Below are 20,109 nucleotides of genomic sequence, written 5' to 3' on the forward strand. Positions count from 1 at the left end.
ACATAAGACCTCTATCCTTCACTATAGAAGACACATAAAAATAGATATTTCTCTGCAGATTTTCTTACTGTTAGGTATCAGTTCAGTTCAGTTCAGTCGCTCAGTTGTGTCCGACTCTTTGCAACGCCATGAATCGCAGTACGCCAGGCCTCCCTGTCCATCACCATCTCCCGGAGTTCACTCAAATTCACGTCCATCGAGTCAGTGATGCCATCCAGCCATCTCATCCTCTGTCATCCCCTTCTCCTCCTGCCCCCAATCCCTCCCAGCATCAGAGTCTTTTCCAAGGAGTCAACTCTTCGCATGACGTGGCCAAAGTACTGGAGTTTCAGCTTTAGCATCATTCCTTCCAAAGAAATCCCAGGGCTGATCTCCTTCAGAATGGACTGGTTGGATCTCCTTGCCATCCAAGGGACTATCAACAGTCTTCTCCAACACTACAGTTCAAACGCATCAATTCTGAGGTGCTCAGCTTTCTTCACAGTCCAACTCTCGCATCCATACACGACCACAGGTAAAACCATAGCCTTGACTAGACGGACCTTTGTTGGCAAAGTAACGTCTCTGCTTTTCAACATGCTATCTAGGTTGGTCATAACTTTTCTTCCAAGGAGTAAGCATCTTTTAATTTCATGGCTGCAATCACCATCTGCAGTGATTCTGGAGCCCCTCAAAATAAAGTCTGCCACTGTTTCCCCATCTATTTGCCATGAAGTGATGGGGCCAGATGCCATGATCTTTGTTTTCTGAATGTTGAGCTTTAAGCCAACTTTTTCACTCTCCTCTTTCACTCTCATCAAGAGGCTTTTTAGTTTCTCTTCACTTTCTGCCATAAGGGTGGTGTCATCTGCATATCTGAGGTTATTGAGATTTCTCCTGGCGATCTTGATTCCAGCTTGTTTCTTCCAGTCCAGCATTTCTCATGATGTACTCTGCATGTAAGTTCAATAAGCACAGTGACAATATACAGCCTTGATGTACTCCTTTTCCTATTGGGAACCAGTCTGTTGTTCCATGTCCAGTTCTAACTGTTGCTTCCTGACCTGCATATAGGTTTCTCAAGAGGCAGGTCAGGAGGTCTGGTATATCCATCTCTTTCAGAATTTTCCACAGTTTATTGTGATCCACACAGTCTAAGTCTTTGGCATAGTCAATAAAGCAGAAATAGATGTTCTTCTGGAACTCTCTTGCTTTTCTGATGATCCAGCGGATGTTGGCAATTTGACTCTGGTTCCACTGCCCTTTCTAAAACCAGCTTGGACATCTGGAAGTTCATGGTTCATGTATTGCTGAAGCCTGGCTTGGAGAATTTTGAACATTACTTTGCTAGCGTGTGAGATGAGTATAAAAGTTAGTAAGTTGAAAAATTCATAACTACTTGAGCTTTCTGTGAAAACTTAGGGACTAATATACCTTGATTGGTTTTTTGATTCCAAGCAAAAGCAAAGCAAAACAAAAAAAAAAAAAAAAAAGAAAAAGAAAAGAAAAAGAAAAAAAAAAACCCTCTTAGAAATATTTAAAACTAAAAATTGCCTTTGGATACACTTCTTACCTGATAGATGAGGAAAATTGATACAAATATTTCAGTGGTTGTCACATGCCTGTCCTTGTCCCTAAAGCAAGTCAATCAGAGGCATGATATTAAAAGAAAGTAGAGATGGTTACCAACTACATATAAAATCCTTGTTTTATGGAACTACAGCCCTGTTGATGATGATACATAAAGTACTTACTCATTGGCTGGCATGGTGCTTTATATTGACTTTGGATCTTTTTACCCTTGTAACCTCTTTCTCTATAAAATCAATTTCCTTTGCCCGCTACTGAAAATCCATTTCCTGGATTTTGTCTTCAAACTCCATCCATTCTTTCATCTGTTCGGGGTAATGCATGTCTGTTACCAAGTGTGTAGCCAGATACACTCTTTTCTTTCAGGTCCTTAAACCCAGCAAATAATGTCTTAAAAGGACAGTACATCATGTTGCCACTTACCTTTTTTCCTAGTCCACCTGTTCTCTTGGAACTTTCCGCTCGTTTAATAATGCATCCAAAGCTTACCTATCCAGAGTTCATCCCAGTGATGCCAAAGCTCACCACTATTTTTAAATATTTCCCTCCATGTGGCATCTCTCCATTGGGCATAAATCACAAAGTCACCCCTAGTGTTCTCTAACTCATGAAAACATGACTGTGCCAGAAAGCCAATAGCCTTCATCAGCCTGGCTAATCTATGAATCTGAATTCTCCTGAAATTCATTAAAGTAAAATTAGCTAATTGAAATGAATGTAAAGACACCCAATGGGATCTTAAAACCTCATCTTTCAAAGTGATGTGCTTTACTCTTAATAGGGCTTTTATTTATTTAATTCCAGGCTTCCCTTGGTTTTTGTGACAGGGTTTGTGGAGGAAACAAACCCAAATGTCTTGTAAACTGTCAAACTGGATGCTCATCTCAGGGGAGCTCAGAGAGTATCACGTTTTAAGTGTTATCTTTCTGGAGCTTGGTACATGTCTGCTGACAGACGGCTCCCCTAGCAATGCAATGCTGTTCAGATAATTGCATAAGCTGAATTAGACAAAGTTATTTATTAAGATAACAACCGGATGGAACTTTGAAAGTACTTTCTTGTATTGTTGTTTTTTTTAAAATTTTTCCTGAAGATTTAGATGTTAGGTTTTGTTACAGAAGTCATTTAAAAGATATTAATAGTGACTTTTCCTATTTCAAGTAGAAAAACTCAGAAACTTGTGGCTCTTTTAACATTAATATGTGGCCAATAACAGAATCTTTCAGCCAAACCATGGTATATGCAAATTAATACCATTCTTTTATATTTGCAGATCTTATTTCTTCAGAGTAATAGAAAATGCTGCCTGGCATTGTCTTATTAATCTTCATAATGAATGCTAAGGGGCTAGGTATGCAGTGTTTGGCATTATCCACATGTAATAGAGTTTTAAACAGTGGGGCACAGGAAACAAAATAAGTCTAGCAACTTGTTAACACTGTTCCACTGAAAGTGGAAGTTTAGCAGTGGAAATTAACTAATGTTACTAGCCAAGCTCTTACTCTCTGTTACTTTTCATAAAGACAAAATTGTCTATACTCTATTTGACACATGGTGGTTTTCCAGTTTGCATCAGACTATGTGTATGGATGTGTCTATGTGATGAATAAAATACGCAGGTACTTGATAGATTGGGACTACTTTGCCCTCTAGAGGCAGCTCAGTGGAAGAGGCAGAAACTATCATTCAGTGTTAAGGATTGAAAGATGGTAGGTCAATCTTTGGTAGGGCAATTTGAATGGTTCAAAGTCACCACCTCATTAGACTCCAGGTCTCACAGTGGACTAGATCACAATGAGACAGGTAGAGCTCAAACCCCTTGCTATAGCCACATGGTTAATGATAACAGCAGAAGCTCAGGTTTTGTTTTAACTTGGGTACTTCAACAGCCAGGGTGTCTGGGCCTGCCACCTAGTTCAGAATTCACTGTATTTTAGTTCACTGTAAGCTCTCAAAATACGCTAACTGAATGGATAAATGAAAATATTGCCAGCTAATATGAGTTGCAGAGTGTATGATAGCCGAGTAAAAATATTTCTTTGTTGTATTCTTTTTACATGCACATGTGCATATGAAAAAACAATTTTTTCCTTTTTTTTTTTTTAAAGCTAGCTTTCAACTTGCTACTTATTACATATTGATCTATCATGTTCCTAAAATCCAGTTACTCCTCTGGTGGTTTTAAAAACTTGTTCGCAAGTGGCATGCCACTTGATTTGCTGTATTATCTTTAAAGTAATATATTGATGGAAAGAGGCGTGAACAGGGGTAAAGAGCAGCAGCAGAGTGTACATATTTGCTGAATGCCCTTTATATGTCAGACCAAGTACTTAGTACCTTGATTCTCACAAGAATACAATGAATTGTGCCATTATTTAGATGACAAAACCAAGTCTTTAAGAAGTTAAGTAATTTACCAGGATCACATAACCACAGAACTGAGATGTGAATTTGTGTGCTCTGATGATTGAGTCAGATTATCTCATGACCCAGAACTAGGGACTGGCCTCGGCTTTGCTCAGCACTGTCAGATATGGAAGCTGGCGTTGCCAGATTCTCTACCTCACCACCACTTTGAAGCAAGGCAGTGATCACATCCTAGATTTTGATTGTCATAAGATAGAAGGATGCCTGCTGGTGGTGGACAGAAGACTTATATTCATTCACAGACTTGAATGGGTTAAACGGTCACAGGCATCATCCTGTCCTACGAATTGTTGCCATTTAGAAATAAGGGAGGGGGGCGGGAAATACCTTTTCCTTTACAGTTTATAAAACCCAGTGAAGTTAAGGGATATCAAGGGTTATACTCAAGCACACAGTACTTTTGTGTGGCAGAGTCTGAAATGGAATCCGCATGCCTTGATGCTGACTGCAGTGTAATCCCCACCCTTCTACGTGGCCTGAACTTCTTCTAGTTGTTGCTTGGCTGATAATACCTTTGAATAGAAAGTAAAAACCGGTTGGATATTTTCCAGAATATCTTTCATTTCAGATACATTCTTAATCCATCAAATAAGACATTCTACATAAAGGCACATCTCTACATGATACGTTAATGAAGAATGGCAGGGAAAAATAAAATGAAACCCTTTCAGTGAAGGTTTTCAAGCCAAACTCCAGCTGTTTGAAGAATGACAATATGATATCACACAACTGCCACTACTCCTAGTTAATTGACTTGGGAGGGTTTAGATATTCACTGACATGCCTTGTACTTATGACTAAAAACACTCACTAACGATCTAGAGCAGTGTTACAACACAGATAGCACATTGTCAGATGCTGCTGTGGCTATAAACCTCTCATTTGCTCTCGATCGGTTAGGATGAACCACTTGCGAATTACAGACGCATTTATCACCTGCATTTTCCAAATGGCAAGGACATTTGTTGCTAACAGTCTCTGATGGGAAGGAGGAATTTGGGATTAAGGTTAAAGTTAGGTAACACTTTGGAACTAGAGAGGGGGTTGAATAGGGAACATCTGATATTACTTGTGACCACTGAGCCTGAATCGTGTTTAATGAAGATGCCTTCTTTGACCTTTTTTCAATATAAATCCAACCTTTGTCCTAAAATTTCCTCCCTTCACTTAACTGAACATCCCATTTTATTTTTCCTCCTCTTATCTCTTATATAATGTGCCCTGCATCTTTGTACAGATTTGTCATATTCTTCTCTTGTATGGGAACTATTTATGTATCATACTTCCCTATTTACTCCTCTGTCCATTCTCTACCCTCTTCCTTAAGAAAACTGCATTTTACCTGAAAGAAAGGCTCATGCAAATTGTGTGTGTGTGTCATCAGCCTCTAGCACTTATTACTGTTATATATTAATGGATCTGTCTTCTATTAGTGTCTCATTATATGAATGAAGAAATGAATTAATGGGGAGTGAATTAAATTAATGATATAAAGTAAGCCATCCCACCCTAAATTTTTCAGTTTGAATCGAAACCAACATCCTGCTAAAATGTGGGGTTTTTTGCATAAAGGTGATAAAATTACTAGCCAAATGTTTTGTTAGCAACTCATGCCAAAACTTCCACTCATCAATGATTTATTTCAACAATAATTACCCAAAATCTCCAAGTGTAGGTATCAGATGTTGAATATTAGAGTCCTGGTGCTTGGGGAGCTTTTCCCAGGATTTTACATATGCTTCTCAATGTGATTCCAATTTCAGCATACAGATCTTTTAGTTACTACCAAGTCACTTAGCTGATTGGTTAAGGAAATAGAGTGTTCATAGCATTTCTTAAATATTCTACATATTATCTTAACAATTCCTACTTGGCTGCTCTATTAACATTCAGGTAGAGAGGAAAATTAGGGAAGGATGCCAATGCCACGTGTAAAACCGAAGTATAAGTCATTCACAAGTATAATTTGCATCAGTCGTTTTCTTCTGTGTGGTTCAGTATTAGTGCTAAATATAATAGTAACAACTTGCATATGAAAAACAAAGAACTGGTCACCATGTTTTTTCAAATGTAATATGCCATCAATTTCAAAACACATCACTATTTTATGAACCATGGAGGAAGGAAAAACTGCTGCTAAATTAAACAATGTGGGTTATTTTAAGCTATATTTGGTTTTAGAGATATTAAAATGGATTAAAGGTCCGGTTCTTAAATGAAATATGGTATTTTTCAGTAATTAGTTATATAGTATATATTCAAATGATCTATATTTTCAGTATTGATAACCTTCCTTTTTGAAGGGTGGAAATACATAGACTGTTCATGACACATTCTCTTCTAGGAAAGTGTTTAAAGCCTACTGTACTTTGCAAGACCTGTCACTGCAACTGTGATTTCTGAATGTGTTCAGGTCTGTTCACTCTTTCAGAGTCTTATATACAAACTTAAATCATGTGTTGCTGCAGCTGTCCAGAAAGTAACATCTATCCCACTAAGCTTTCAAATCTTTTCCTCAGGCACTTTTCATGGCATTCATTGGCCTGTCCTATGGCAGGCTAACTCAAACAGTTTTCTGTACACAGAAAGTTAAATATTTTTAAATATTAAAATCATTCACCAACAGTAGTATGCTGCTGCTGCTGCTAAGCCGCTTCAGTCGTGTCCAACTCTGTGTGACCCCATACACGGCAGCCCACCAGGATCCCCTGTCCCTGGGATTCTCCAGGCAAGAGCACTGGAGTGGGTTGCCATTTCCTTCTCCAATGCATGAAAGTGAAAAGTGAAAGTGAAGTCGCTCAGTCCTGTCCGACTCCTGGGGACCCCATGGACTGCAGCCTTCCAGGCTCCTCCATCCATGGGATTTTCTAGGCAAGAGTACTGGAGGGGGTGCCATCGCCTTCTCCAAACAAAACATTAGTGTAATGACTTTCAATTAGCTACCAACAAAACATATTCCTTATATACCCTCTAAGTTTTAATGGTAGTCAAAGAGTATGAGTACAAATCTCAGCATACAATTATAATAACAAAGGTGAAGTAAGAAGGGTGTTGGAATAGGATGGTAAAGATGAGAGGACTTGGGCTTGCTGTTGTCTGTTCTACACATAATTGACCTTCAGTCCTTCAACTGCAGGGCAGCAAACTGACTGAGCCTGCTCCTGTGATCCTTCATTATTACTTTCTTCTCAGCTTTGTCTCCCATATTTATCTTCATTTCTGCTATGAATGCAGTGGATAGTACATACTACCATTACCACCACTGCCATCACTACTACTACTATGACCAAGTCATATATATGTAGCATTGTTATGTGCCTGGCAGTACTATGTCATATATATATATGGCATAGAATATATATATATATATTCTGATTATATATATAATCAAGATATATATTCATGCATTTACTGAATTATAGAATATACTTCATTTGCAATTCTTCTACTATACAGGAAAGTGATTTACTTATACATATATATACTCAGTTATACACATAAATATATGAATGTATTTATTCCTTTTCAGATTCTTTTCTGTTATAGGTTATTATAAGATATTGAATATAGTTCACCATTATTAATCAACTTAACTATAGGTCATTATAAGATATTGAATATAGTTCATGCATATTAATCAGCTTAACTGATTTTCTTTAAATAGCCTTTATATTTTCATTTAAATCTAGCTTTACAGCAAAGTTGGAAATGTAGTACAGGGAATTCTCACATACTCTTCATCCATTTCCTCCAGATGTTAACATCTTACACAACTGTGGTACATTTGTTGCGATTGATAAATGAACATTGATGCATTACTATTAACTAAATTCTAGACTGCATTTGGACTTCACAAGTTTATTCACTCATGTCATTTATCTGTTCCAAATTCCATTCCATGACATCATGTTAAATTTAGTCATTATGTCTCTTTAAGCTCCTCTGATCAATGACAATTTCTCATTCTTTCCTTGTTTGGCATGACTGTGACTTTTTAAATGAGTACTCATTGGCTATTTTGTAGAATGTCCCTCAATTTGACTTGGCCTGCTGTTCTTTCTATGATTAGACTGGGATTATGGGTAACTCATTCACTTTTTCAACCTGTAAGATGATGCTTTTATGATTCAATTTTACAGATGAAGTGACTAGGGCAGAGAACAGTTGAGTAATTTGAGGCCCTGGGTTTGAATGCAGGAAGTCTTTTTATAAACCCTGAACACATAAATACTAGGTTATATTGAGTCAGGATTTATAAAGCAGAATCATTATGTCCTTCTTATTGTCTCTCTAATATTTGTTGGCTTCAGATTACTGTTAATCACAGATATCCGTGAAACAATAATAATAATTGTGCTTAACATGGTGCTGCTCACGACAGTATTTTTTATTAAGTTTCTAGACTATGTTCGCTGTTAGCATAGCAATGATTTTTTTTTTAATGAAGTTGACTCTATTTTTTAAGTTGCATAAACACAATTCTGTGAACCGAGAGGAATATGAAATCATAGGTTTTGGTTTTTTATTTCATAGGTTTTTTTTTTTTAATTTCACTTCTCGAAGGAAATGCACTGGGACTCTGTGTCCCTTATTTTTAGGGAGAAAAAACTCTGAATTCTGCAAAGCAATCCTTATGCAGAAGAGGAAAACAGGGAAGCTCTAATAGTCCCCACAAGTTTGGGAATTGATGAAAAAGATAAGGCCACTTTCCAAATGAACTTTTAAAGTTTCTAGACAGCTCTTAGAGAAGGCAATGGCAACCCACTCCAGTACTCTTGCCTGGAAAATCCCATGGACAGAGGAGCCTGGTAGGCTGCAGTCCATGGGGTCGCTAAGAGTCGGACACGATTAAGCAACTTCACTTTCACTTTTCACTTTCATGCATTGGAGAAGGAAATGGCAACCCACTCCAGTGTTCTTGCCTGGAGAATCCCAGGGATGGGGGAGCCTGGTGGGCTGCCGTCTATGGGATCACACAGAGTTGGACACGACTGAAGAGACGCAGCAGCAGCAGCAGCAGCAGCAGACAGCTCTGAGTTAGGCTGTAGAAAAAAAAAAAAGTAACATTGGAGAAAATTCCAAAAATGTGAATTGAGCAGACTGTGTCTGTACATATGCTTATGCATGTTCTTTGGAAGCTCATCCTCTAGCATTTAGCTGTACCAGTGTTTCTATGCCAGTAACATTAAATGGAAATCCCTTCCTCTCAACCTGGAAACGGTCTTGTAGGTTAGCATGTGTATAAAAGTGCAAATGCCTTTCTTTAAATTTAAGACTTGAGGGAAGACAAAATAGCTATGATATTTGCTCATTTACAAATAAGAGAAAATAAGAGAAATTACTCCAAAATGGTGTTACCAATTTAAATTAGCTATGTTCCTTTCTAATCTCACAGAGATTGAATCCCTGCTGTGGGCAGGGCACTTTCCTTGGTGCTCTGTCCTAGGTCACATGTTGTAGTTAGTACCGAATTTTCTGCTAAAAAGCTATAATTCTTGGAAAAGTATTTTTCAGATGTAGCAAAGGGAATAGCCTCTCTGAGGAGACTATCGATGGTTTTGAGCTAAAGTATTGAAAGGCAAACTTCATAAACCACAAGAAAATGCCCTCACTGGAAATCAAAAGTAGTTTGGTCAAGGATCACACAGCAGATGTCCTCATTGGGTGGGATATGGATTTGGTGAGGTGTGTGTGTGTGTGTGTGTGTGTGTGTGTGTGTGTGTGCGTGTGTGTGCTTTCCAATTCTAAAATCTTGAGATTTTTCTAATGTTAAGTTACCTGGTTGTAATCACAAACCTCTGTCATCATTCAAAGATGTGGAAGTCAGACTCCCTTCTGGAAGTGTTAAAAAATATATACTTCAGAAGGATCAGTAAATAGCTTGATTCAGATTTTTCAGAGGTGCCACCTTCTCAGTGTCATGTGATGTTGCATCTGGGGCTGCAATGCCTGTGGCTGTGATTAGCTAACACTTGTCCAGCAGCTCATATTTTTAGGTTTCTCTCAGTAGCGCCAAGCAGTGGAAAACATTATTTGTTGGCCTAGTTTTCTCATTGCATGTGTATAAAATGATACTGAGGTTCCATGTCTGTAAATGAATGAGACTCTGTAGCTACCTGCCCTGTGTTCCCGTCGTATGAAAGGAAGGAAATATATGTCTGGATTTAAATGGGATTCTATTCCCTTTATTAAACTTTCACGAGGCTTTCATTCTGTGTTCTCGATGGGCTATATCACATCAAGCATGTTTATTTTTCTACTGTGTAAAATCAACCAAAACTCCTTATTTCTCTCTGCTAAACCTGTTTCTCCTCCAATCGGCTCTGTGTCCCAGAAGGCTGTTCCATTTCCTTAGTTACTTAGAGCAAAAACCTTGGAGTTTATTCTTGACTCCTCTCTCCCTCATACAGCATGTCCAAATCAGCAAATCCCATTAACTTTATCTTCAAAATATCAGTATGTCCAGAATCCTATCACTTCTCATATCTCTGTTACTAGCATTCCGTTCCAAGCCAGCATCTTCTCTTTCTTGAATTATTTTAAGAACTTTCTCCCTAGCCTGCATCCAGCTTTGCCAAACTGTGTTCTGCTGTTCTCTGAAAGTAGCCTCAGTGATTTTTAAAAAATGTATGTCAAGTCATCTCTCTTAACATCTCCCTCAGATCAAAATTCAAATTCCATGCCATACATAGAAAATCTATCTCCCTTTATCCACTCAAAAACATCAATTCTGCTCTTTCTTTTCTCCACACCATCCATACCACCCACTTTGCCGTGTTTGAACACACCATAACTCTCCCACTCAGAGCTTCTGAAGTCACTGTTTTCTTTTTCCAAAATACTGCTCTCCAAGGTATCCATCCTCAAGGTTTGCTCCCTTAACTTTCTTCTGGCCTATGTTCCTGATTCACTCATCAGAGAGGCCCTTCTTGATTACCTCAAAGCAAGCCCACAACCTCCAACTCACTCCTCACTCTGTGTCATTACTATACTTTGATTGCATATCATTTACTATCACCTAACATATTAAGGCGATGGCACCCCACTCCAGTACTCTTGCCTGGAAAATCCCATGGATGGAGGAGCCTGGTAGGCTGCAGTCCACAGGATCGCGAAGAATCAGAAACGACTGAGTGACTTCAGTTTCACTTTTCACTTTCATGCATTGGAGAAGGAAATGGCAACCCACTCCAGTGTTCTTGCCTGGAGAATCCCAGGGACGGGGGAGCCTGGTGGGCTACCGTCTATGGGGTTGCACAGAGTCGGACACGACTGAAGCGACTTAGCAGCAGCAGCAACATATTTTATTTTCTGCCTCTCCCCATTAGAATATAAGCTCCATGAAAGCAGAACGGTATCTGTTTGTTTGACTTATCACCGAAGTGTAGAATATAATTTAAAGACACACTGTCATTAAATTGTACTAGGCCAAGTACATGTATAGATCAACTTTCAGTGGTATATAGAACATGGCTTATATTTACACATATTGAAATCTGGTCTTCTAATGTATTCTGAAACTATAAATATTTACTGCTATGAGAAGGAATGATGTCAATTATTTTAACTTATATGGCATTTGAGAAACTACATGGAAATTTTACTATTTGTCAATTTTGTTTTATCTCTATATCTCTACAGGCCTTTTTTTTTTCTTCTGGAACTTTCTCTTCAGTGAAGTTTTAAAAATTGTTTTACTACAATTTTGAAAGTATTTTTATTTATAAAGTCTAACTAGTCTAGATCAGGGCCTATAATACTGTCTATATGATTCAGTATCTTCCAGAGTGAGTTTTTCTTTGTCAAAGACTGTGGTTCATTATCATGGATGTCATGCATGCAGATTTAGAACTGAAACTGTTAGCTGTGTTCTTATTACTTGCTTCAATCATCATTGTCAAATGCATATCAATAGAACTTGCAAAAACATTTAATGGTATTCGATTGATACTAACATTCTTTCACAATGTAGTATTGACTGTGCTGTGCTTAAAATAGTAATTTCATTCAATAGAAAAAAAATAACGGGCTAGATGAATGAAAAAAAGAAGATATGCTTTAGACTATTTTGAGTAGCAAAATATATTTTCCATGTTTTTTTCACTTTTCTCAAAGCAACTGAAATTTGTAAGAGGATGAGTTTTTAAAGTTGTGTCCATGACTAAAATTAGAAAAATAATAAAGCTGATAATGATACATATTTTAAGCTTTAAGACTCATTTTTGTGTGCACCCAGTAAGTAGTTTAGAAATGATTGTGCTATTAGATTGAATTTTTAACTTACTGGAAATTGGTGTTCTAATTTAGATGCACATGTATGACTCCCATGTCTATTTTAGGATAGATTTAATCATAAAATGATTTACCTTGGGCAAATTAGAATAAACTCACTTGAGTAATTAATTTAGGTGTTTCAGGGAGTTAATTTAGATCACATAAATAAGAACCTTGTCTCAAGGAATCCTTTACTGTTCTGTATTGCTATTTGACCTAGACCTTTTTTTTTTTTCCAATCCTAGAAGAAAATCTGTTGATAAGCTATGTGTCATTCTTTAATGTTTAGTATATTATCTTTATTATATTGAGTAGTGTATTAGTGTCTATAGAAACTGATGCTTCAATATTGACATGAATTCATTAGAAATGGAATTTTGGTCAGTCCCTAGTTAGAATGCTTTCGTGTATATTTTTCAGGCCCACAGCTGAGAATAATTACTATTATTCTAGATTTGGGCCAATTCACACTCAATCACAGACTGACAGAGAGGGAGACATCTCGTCAGTAATATGTGTGTTGTGTATCACTATATATATATAGTTATCTATAGTTGTTTATAATATTAACAAGAGAGATTTGTTAATAATCATGTGCATTTTTCTATAGCTTGCAGTTACTGCAGCCGTTCAGGTCAGTAAAATCCTAGTGCTGATTAGGTTTGAATTTCTAATATAGGTGTTCATAGTACATTCCCTTGTGTAACGCTGGGCGCCTGTATGAACAGAAGAATAACTATTTATATCACCTGTTAATAATGCACATTGCTTCCACTAAATAGTTCTTCTTTTCTTCATTTGTGGCCTGTTATCCATTATCAGACATGGGAAACATTAATCGTCATGACAGTTTAAGCGTTTTGAAGCTTAAAAATAACTCATTACTTGTTAAGCTGGGAAGGTATTTTAAAAATTCCAAACGCATGAGTAGGAAGTTTTATTTTTGCATTAAAAAAATAAATTAGATTAAATTATCACATTAACTCTTTCAGGCAAGTAGGATTCATTTACCTAAATGTTCATGTTTGTATAGGAACTGTTACCCTACCAATCTGAAGATGTTAATTGAAGTTCCAAAAATTATACCCAGGGGGTAATTTCTATCCTGGCAGCTGTGTGCATATTAGGACAATTAAAGTGCCAAAGGACTCTCATTTTATTTCTTTGTTATTATGTCTAAGGATATTGATGGCACATTATGAGGCTTGTTCAAGATCTGGTGATTAAAATAAAAATGATGATCTCATCATGTTATTCACATAGCACATTTATCCATTTCTCTTTTGATTTATAACTTATTTTTACCTAATGCAGTTTAGTCAAGTCTCCTGGGCTTATATAGTTTTTAGTCTTTGATAATCTATACTAATGGACTACAAGGGTAGGACTGTAATCTAATGATATGGCTAACCCAGAGTCTTGGGAATGGATTATGATAGTTTGAAGCAAATCATGTTTGTTTAGTGTAATTTTATGACTGGTTCACATTTATTAAGCAGATTCTTGCTGGATGGATAGTTCAGAGTGGCTGAGATTCAAATAGAGAGTTGGAGAGTATCAAAAGAGACAGTTTCTAGGAAGAAGAGTAGAAATCCAATAAATATTTAAAATAAACACTGTGAATCAGCATTTGGTGTTAACTGATAATTCTCAAAACTCTATTTTCTAGTTAACTTTGATACAATTGCCTGTTAGTTAATCAGGATGACTGTGTATATGACCAGGACTTGTGAGTTATATTTATTATCGTCTTCCTGAATGTGACTGGCTAGTGAGCATGTTCTGTCCATGAAAAATGGCAGATCTAGTAATGCTAAAGATATGAAAGAAAGGTACACTCTCCCCATTCCTAGGTAAAATATCACATCTGTAATTGAAATGTCTATTTGGATGAAAGCATTATGAACTGCAGCTCTGTGTATGCATTTCCAAATATAGCAACCTTAAAAAATAATTTTTTTCCTTTGTGTTTCATGTTTAGTACTAGGAGAAAGTGATTTGTGCCTAATTTAACATTCAAGTAAAATTAACATTTATCCTAGGGCATTCTAAGTACTACAGCCTGTCCCATTCATTAGAACATTGTGTACTTAACTACAGAACGACTATCCTCAGAAGAGAATCTGTTGAATTTCTGCATCTTTCCAGTATCAATCACTTTGATTAGGGTCTCACTCCACTATCCAGGCAGCTTCTCTCCACAGCAGCTCCATATGTCTCCTGCAGCTGTTCCACTTTCTAGGCAGAACGTGACTCCCTTTGACTCATAGTTTGTGTCCCTGTCAAAAAGATAGTTGATAGCTCCTTTATTATTTTGATTTGCCAAGTCTCTTAGGGCTTGGGATATTACCAGTGGCGAATCCTGAATCTGATAACTGTAGAATGAAAGACACTGTGTCCATGAATGGACACATGGGTGAAATGTTTTTACATTAGTAATGATGCTAAAGAGCTGTGTGAAGAGCAGGCATAGGGCAGAAACTTTGCTTATGAAAAAATTGCTCCAGAGAAGTTTTCATTGTGCAACTCAGTGATGAAAGGCTACCATCTTTTGTGTTTTATGTTAATGAGGGTTAGGTTGCCTTTTCTCTTTTCTATGGTTGGTTTACAGTCTGCAGATTTTATATTGGAAAATATTTTTTCAGGTTAGCATACTTGTGTTATTATATTTTATGATGGAAAGGCACAACAACTATTTTACATTAACTCTAGAGCCAACAGAATTTTTCTGTGTATTTTAGAATCTCTGCAATAGCCAAAATGTTAGCTGCGATATTTTCACTGTAATGAAAACATGTAGAATAAATAAAATGGGAGAAAACAGATTCAGAATACAAGAAACTTTCATTTCTATAAATGGCAACCTGATTCATTCATATCTAAAAATGCAGAGTTTTTGTGGGTCTTAATGTAAAAAGATAAAGCAAAACATCTTTGAAGAAATAGTACAATATTACCTCCTGAAGCTTGTTGAACAAACATTTTTGGGGAATGATAATAAAAGTTTTGAGCTCAAACTTTTAGGATTGCAACTGAAATTTCAAATATCTAGAAACTTAATTATCTTGTTGAAAGAAAGATGTTGGGATATCTTTAGATAATTTCATAAGATTTTAGTATTGAGGTTCTGTCTTTAATCATAATATCTACCAGAATATCTACCAAAACTAGTTTCTATGCCATGGATGATCTAAATGAAACCTCAGTGTACCTGTGCATGGATTTGGGAGGGTTATATGAACATTTCCTATCCAATAGCATGTATAGTCTTTAAAAGTAACAGTGAACACAAAAGTGTTTGACTCTTGATTTTAGTATGTTATACCCTTGAGTTTCAAATGGCTTGTTTGGTAGCAACTTTCCTTGTTTGTGGAAACCTAGAAGTGGTCTAAATATTACTTGATGATGTTTTATCTGAAGGGCAAAAACATTAGATGACTTCAATTTCCCATACAGATTTATACATTCAAGCTAATGTCTGGTTGTTGAAATGGAAGAAGGAAGAAGCAGATGAAATAATGTAGGTACAGACTTGATAGGAGGTGCAAATGAATAAGCAACTGGCCATCTGAGTTGTTAAGAACCATTGCACATTTTATTATAGCTATAATTCTTTGAGTTTGTGATGCCATATTCAGGTAGGAATACACACACATATTTTAAATAAGTATAACCATCACAAGTAAGTCATTCTGGGATAAAGAAGATTGGTACATATGTACAATGGAATATTACTCAGACATAAAAAAGAAGAAAATAATGTCATCTATTGCAACATGGATATAGTAACACATGACCCATACACTTAAAAAGTTCTCAGCCTCAATAATCCTGGGAAAAGTTTAATACTGTCTTTACCCTCAGTCTCTCTTTATTTTCGTGACCATTAACCTCTTCAGTTGGGCACCAAATCTTATGATTCCATCTGTTAATTTGTTCACATAATAAATTTCATTTATTCACATATCTTTCCATTGCCATGACTTCTTGATGAGTAACATTCCACAGTGGTGTCAGATATTAGCAGTAAGTGTCTACTGAATTAATGAGCAAATCATGCTTGGAAGAATGCAAAGTAAATATTGATTAATATAGAGTAAAGGAAGGAAATTTCTAGCTGGTGATACCAAAGAAACCTCTGTGATTGATATGAACTAGGTCTTTACCTCTTGAATAGTAGAAATTCTGAACATGAGAGTCGGGGCATATAGGTAACATATGCTGATATTACTTCTGCTTTAAATGGTGAAATGAATATATTGAAATATATGTTCAGATTTAAAGTTTCAATCTATAATTTTCTTTTCTATACCCAAGGAATATTATTAATGGAAATTAAATTTTCTATTTAATAAATGGAAGATTTCACTCCTAGAGGGACTGAAATATGTATATCTTATTTCCCTCTCTCCTTCATCAACTATATCTCACCTATTGCTCTAACCACTTGCTTATATTTCTAAAATGTATCTAGAATATCTATTGCTTTTATTTCTAATATTTCCCTCCCTTACCCTCCATTATGTTTCTTATTTCTATAGTACCTTATACACTGCTGCTTGATTTCTCTTTTTAAAACACATATATGTTCATATAATTACTAATGCTTGAAAAATTTTCATGATTTTCCATTAAGGAAAGTTATGACCAACCTAGACAGCATATTAAAACACAGAGACATTACTTTGTCAACAAAGGTCTGTCTAATCAAGGCTATGGTTTTTCCCATGGTCATGTATGGATGTGAGAGTCGGACTATAAAGAAAGCTGAGTGCCGAAGAATTGATGCTTTTGAACTGTGATGTTGGAGAAGACTCTTGAGAGTCCCTTAGACTGCAAGGAGATCCAACCAGTCCATCCTAAAGGAGATCAGCCTGGGTGTTCATTGGTAGGACTGATGTTGAAGCTGAAGCTCCAATACTTTGGCCACCTGATGCAAAGAGTTGACTCATTGGAAAAGACCCTGATGCTGGGAAAGATTGAGGGCAGGAGGAGAAGGGCACAATAGAGGATGAGATGGTTGGATGGCATCACTGACTCAATGGACGTGGGTTTGGGTGGACTCCGGGAGTTGGTGATGGACAGGGAGGCCTGGAGTGCTGCGGTTCATGGGGTCTCAAAGAGTCAGACACTACTGAGTGACTGAACTGAACTGAGAGAATATAAGCTTCTTAAAAAGGCATTCAAAATTGTGCAGTCTGTCCCACACATACATGTTCATCATTTTCTCTGTCACTCCTCTTCATAGCCTTTCTAAGCTATGTAACCCAAATAATCACCAGACTTTAGAAAGCCCAATCTTTGAATGGTATCTAGTTCAAGGAAACAGTCTGACATCCAAAGAGTAAATAAAGTGTTTCAATATTATTTCATCTATCTCACAATGAAACACCAAGGTATTGGGGGGAACTATTTCTAGTTCACAGTTAACATCTTGAATATTCTTGTCTACTATTTGTGTCTCCCCACTGAGCGACTTCACTTTCACTTTTCACTCTCATGCATTGGAGAAGGAAATGGCAACCCACTCCAGTGTTCTTGCCTGGAGAATCCCAGGGATGGGGGAGCCTGGTGGGCTGCCGTCTATGGGGTCACACAGAGTTGGATACGACTGATGCGACTTAGCAGCAGCAGCACCAGCAGCAGCAGCAGCAGCAGTGTCTGATCTTGATTGGAAGGGCAGTCTTTTGTTCTCTCTTCCACAACAATTCTTCCCACTTTCTGAAATTCAGCAGTCACTGCTTTATTTTTCTATTCCACCTGCCTCAGCATTTTAGCTGTAAATAAATTTAGCCCATTTGTTTTCTTTTGTATTTTATCTTCTTCACTCATTACTCAGTTTTTTTTGTTTGTTTTGTTAGCTGGTTTGTTTTTTTACAATTAAAAAAAAGTTTATAAGATGTTTGATAAGCAAAGCTCTTCTCTGTCAAAGTCAGGGAAATGGGAGAAAGTTGAAATGCTAATTTTTAAATAACTTTTGTCCTCATTGCAAGCCTATATCACAGTTATTCATTGTATGCTACTGAGAAAATGTCTCTGCTTTTTTCTCCCTTTTCGTTCTCTATTCTAAATACAGTGTCTTTTCAGTTTAAATGCCCCAATTCCTCAAGTCAGAATTGTCTGTACCCTTCTCTGTGCACTTTCAGCTTTTTTGCCTGTTCTTCTGGTGCACTGTTTGCCGTTTTGTCTGTTTCCTCTCCTAGACAGTGAAATAAGTGCTGACTTGGACAGTGGTCTTATTTGCATTGTCCCCAGTACTAAGTAAAGTTCCTTTGACAAAGGGGAGGTTCTTATATGTGTTTGTCAAATTGGTTTCTTTTGAAGGACTATTATTTCAGAGGTGGGTTTAAGTAAATTCACAGGCAGTTATACTTTAGCCTGTCAATAAAAACCACATAGTTTTGAATCAGTAACTGTATGCATTGAATGAATGAATCACTTACAAACATTTATCACGGATTTCAGTATGAAATCTAATCATATCACTGGCATGATGCATTCAAAGATATGATCAATGTATTTGACCAAAATAATTGACTTTTCATATTTATAATTTTGTTGGAAGTAGTTAGACCAACATTATAAATCATGTCTTTAATGTGATCAGCTTTACCCACTGTGTACACTTTCTTTATAAATGTGATTATGCAAAACCAATGCAATATTGTAAAGTAATTAACCTCCAATTAAAATAAATAAATTTATATAAAAAAGATAAATTGCCCATTTTTAGTATAAAAAATTCTGCACGACTGTTGTTACAACCATTCTAAATGTTTTAATGTCATATATAATGCCAAGATGACCATTATATCTACTACTGTGGGCAGGAATCCCTTAGAAGAAGTGGAGTAGCCTTCATGGTCAACAAAAGGGTCTGAAATGCAGTACTTGGATGCAATCTCAAAAATGACAGAATGATCTCTGTTCGTCTCCAAGGCAAACCATTCAATATCACGGTAATCCAAGTCTATGCCCCAGCCAGTAACACTGAAGAAGCTGAAGTTGAACGGTTCTATGAAGACCTACAAGACCTTTTAGAACTAACACCCCCCAAAAGATGTCCTTTTCATTATAGGGGACTGGAATGCAAAAGTAGGAAGTCAAGAAACACCTGGAGTAACAGGTAAATTTGGCCTTGGAATACAGAATGAAGCAGGGCAAAGGCTAATAGAGTTTTGCCAAGAGAATGCACTGGTCATAGCAAACACCCTCTTCCAACAACACAAGAGAAGACTCTCCACATGGACATCACCAGATGGTCAACACCAAAATCAGATTGATTATATTCTTTGCAGCCAAAGATGGAGAAGCTCTATATAGTCAGCAAAAACAAGACCAGGAGCTGACTGTGGCTCAGATCATGAGCTCCTTATTGCCAAATTCAGACGTAAATTGAAGAAAGTGGGGAAAACTACTAGACCATTCAGGTATGACCTAAGTCAAATCTCGTATGATTATACAGTGGAAGTGAGAAATAGATTTAAGGGACTAGATGTGATAGACAGAGTGCCTGATGAACTATGGACGGAGGTTCGTGACATCATACAGGAGACAGGGATCAAGACCATCCCCATGGAAAAGAAATGCAAAAAAGCAAAATGGCTGTCTGGGGAGGCCTTACAAATAGCTGTGAAAAGAAGAGAAGTGAAAAGCAACGGAGAAAAAGAAAGATATAAGCATCTGAATGCAGAGTTCCAGAGAATAGCAAAGAGAGATAAGAAAGCCTTCGCAGTGATCAATGCAAAGAAATAGAGGAAAACAACAGAATGGGAAAGACTAGAGATCTCTTCAAGAAAATTAGAGATACCAAGGGAACATTTCATGCAAAGATGGGCT

Source organism: Ovis canadensis, chromosome X (genome assembly GCF_042477335.2).
Source record: "Ovis canadensis isolate MfBH-ARS-UI-01 breed Bighorn chromosome X, ARS-UI_OviCan_v2, whole genome shotgun sequence".
Classification (NCBI taxonomy): Eukaryota; Metazoa; Chordata; class Mammalia; order Artiodactyla; family Bovidae; genus Ovis; species Ovis canadensis.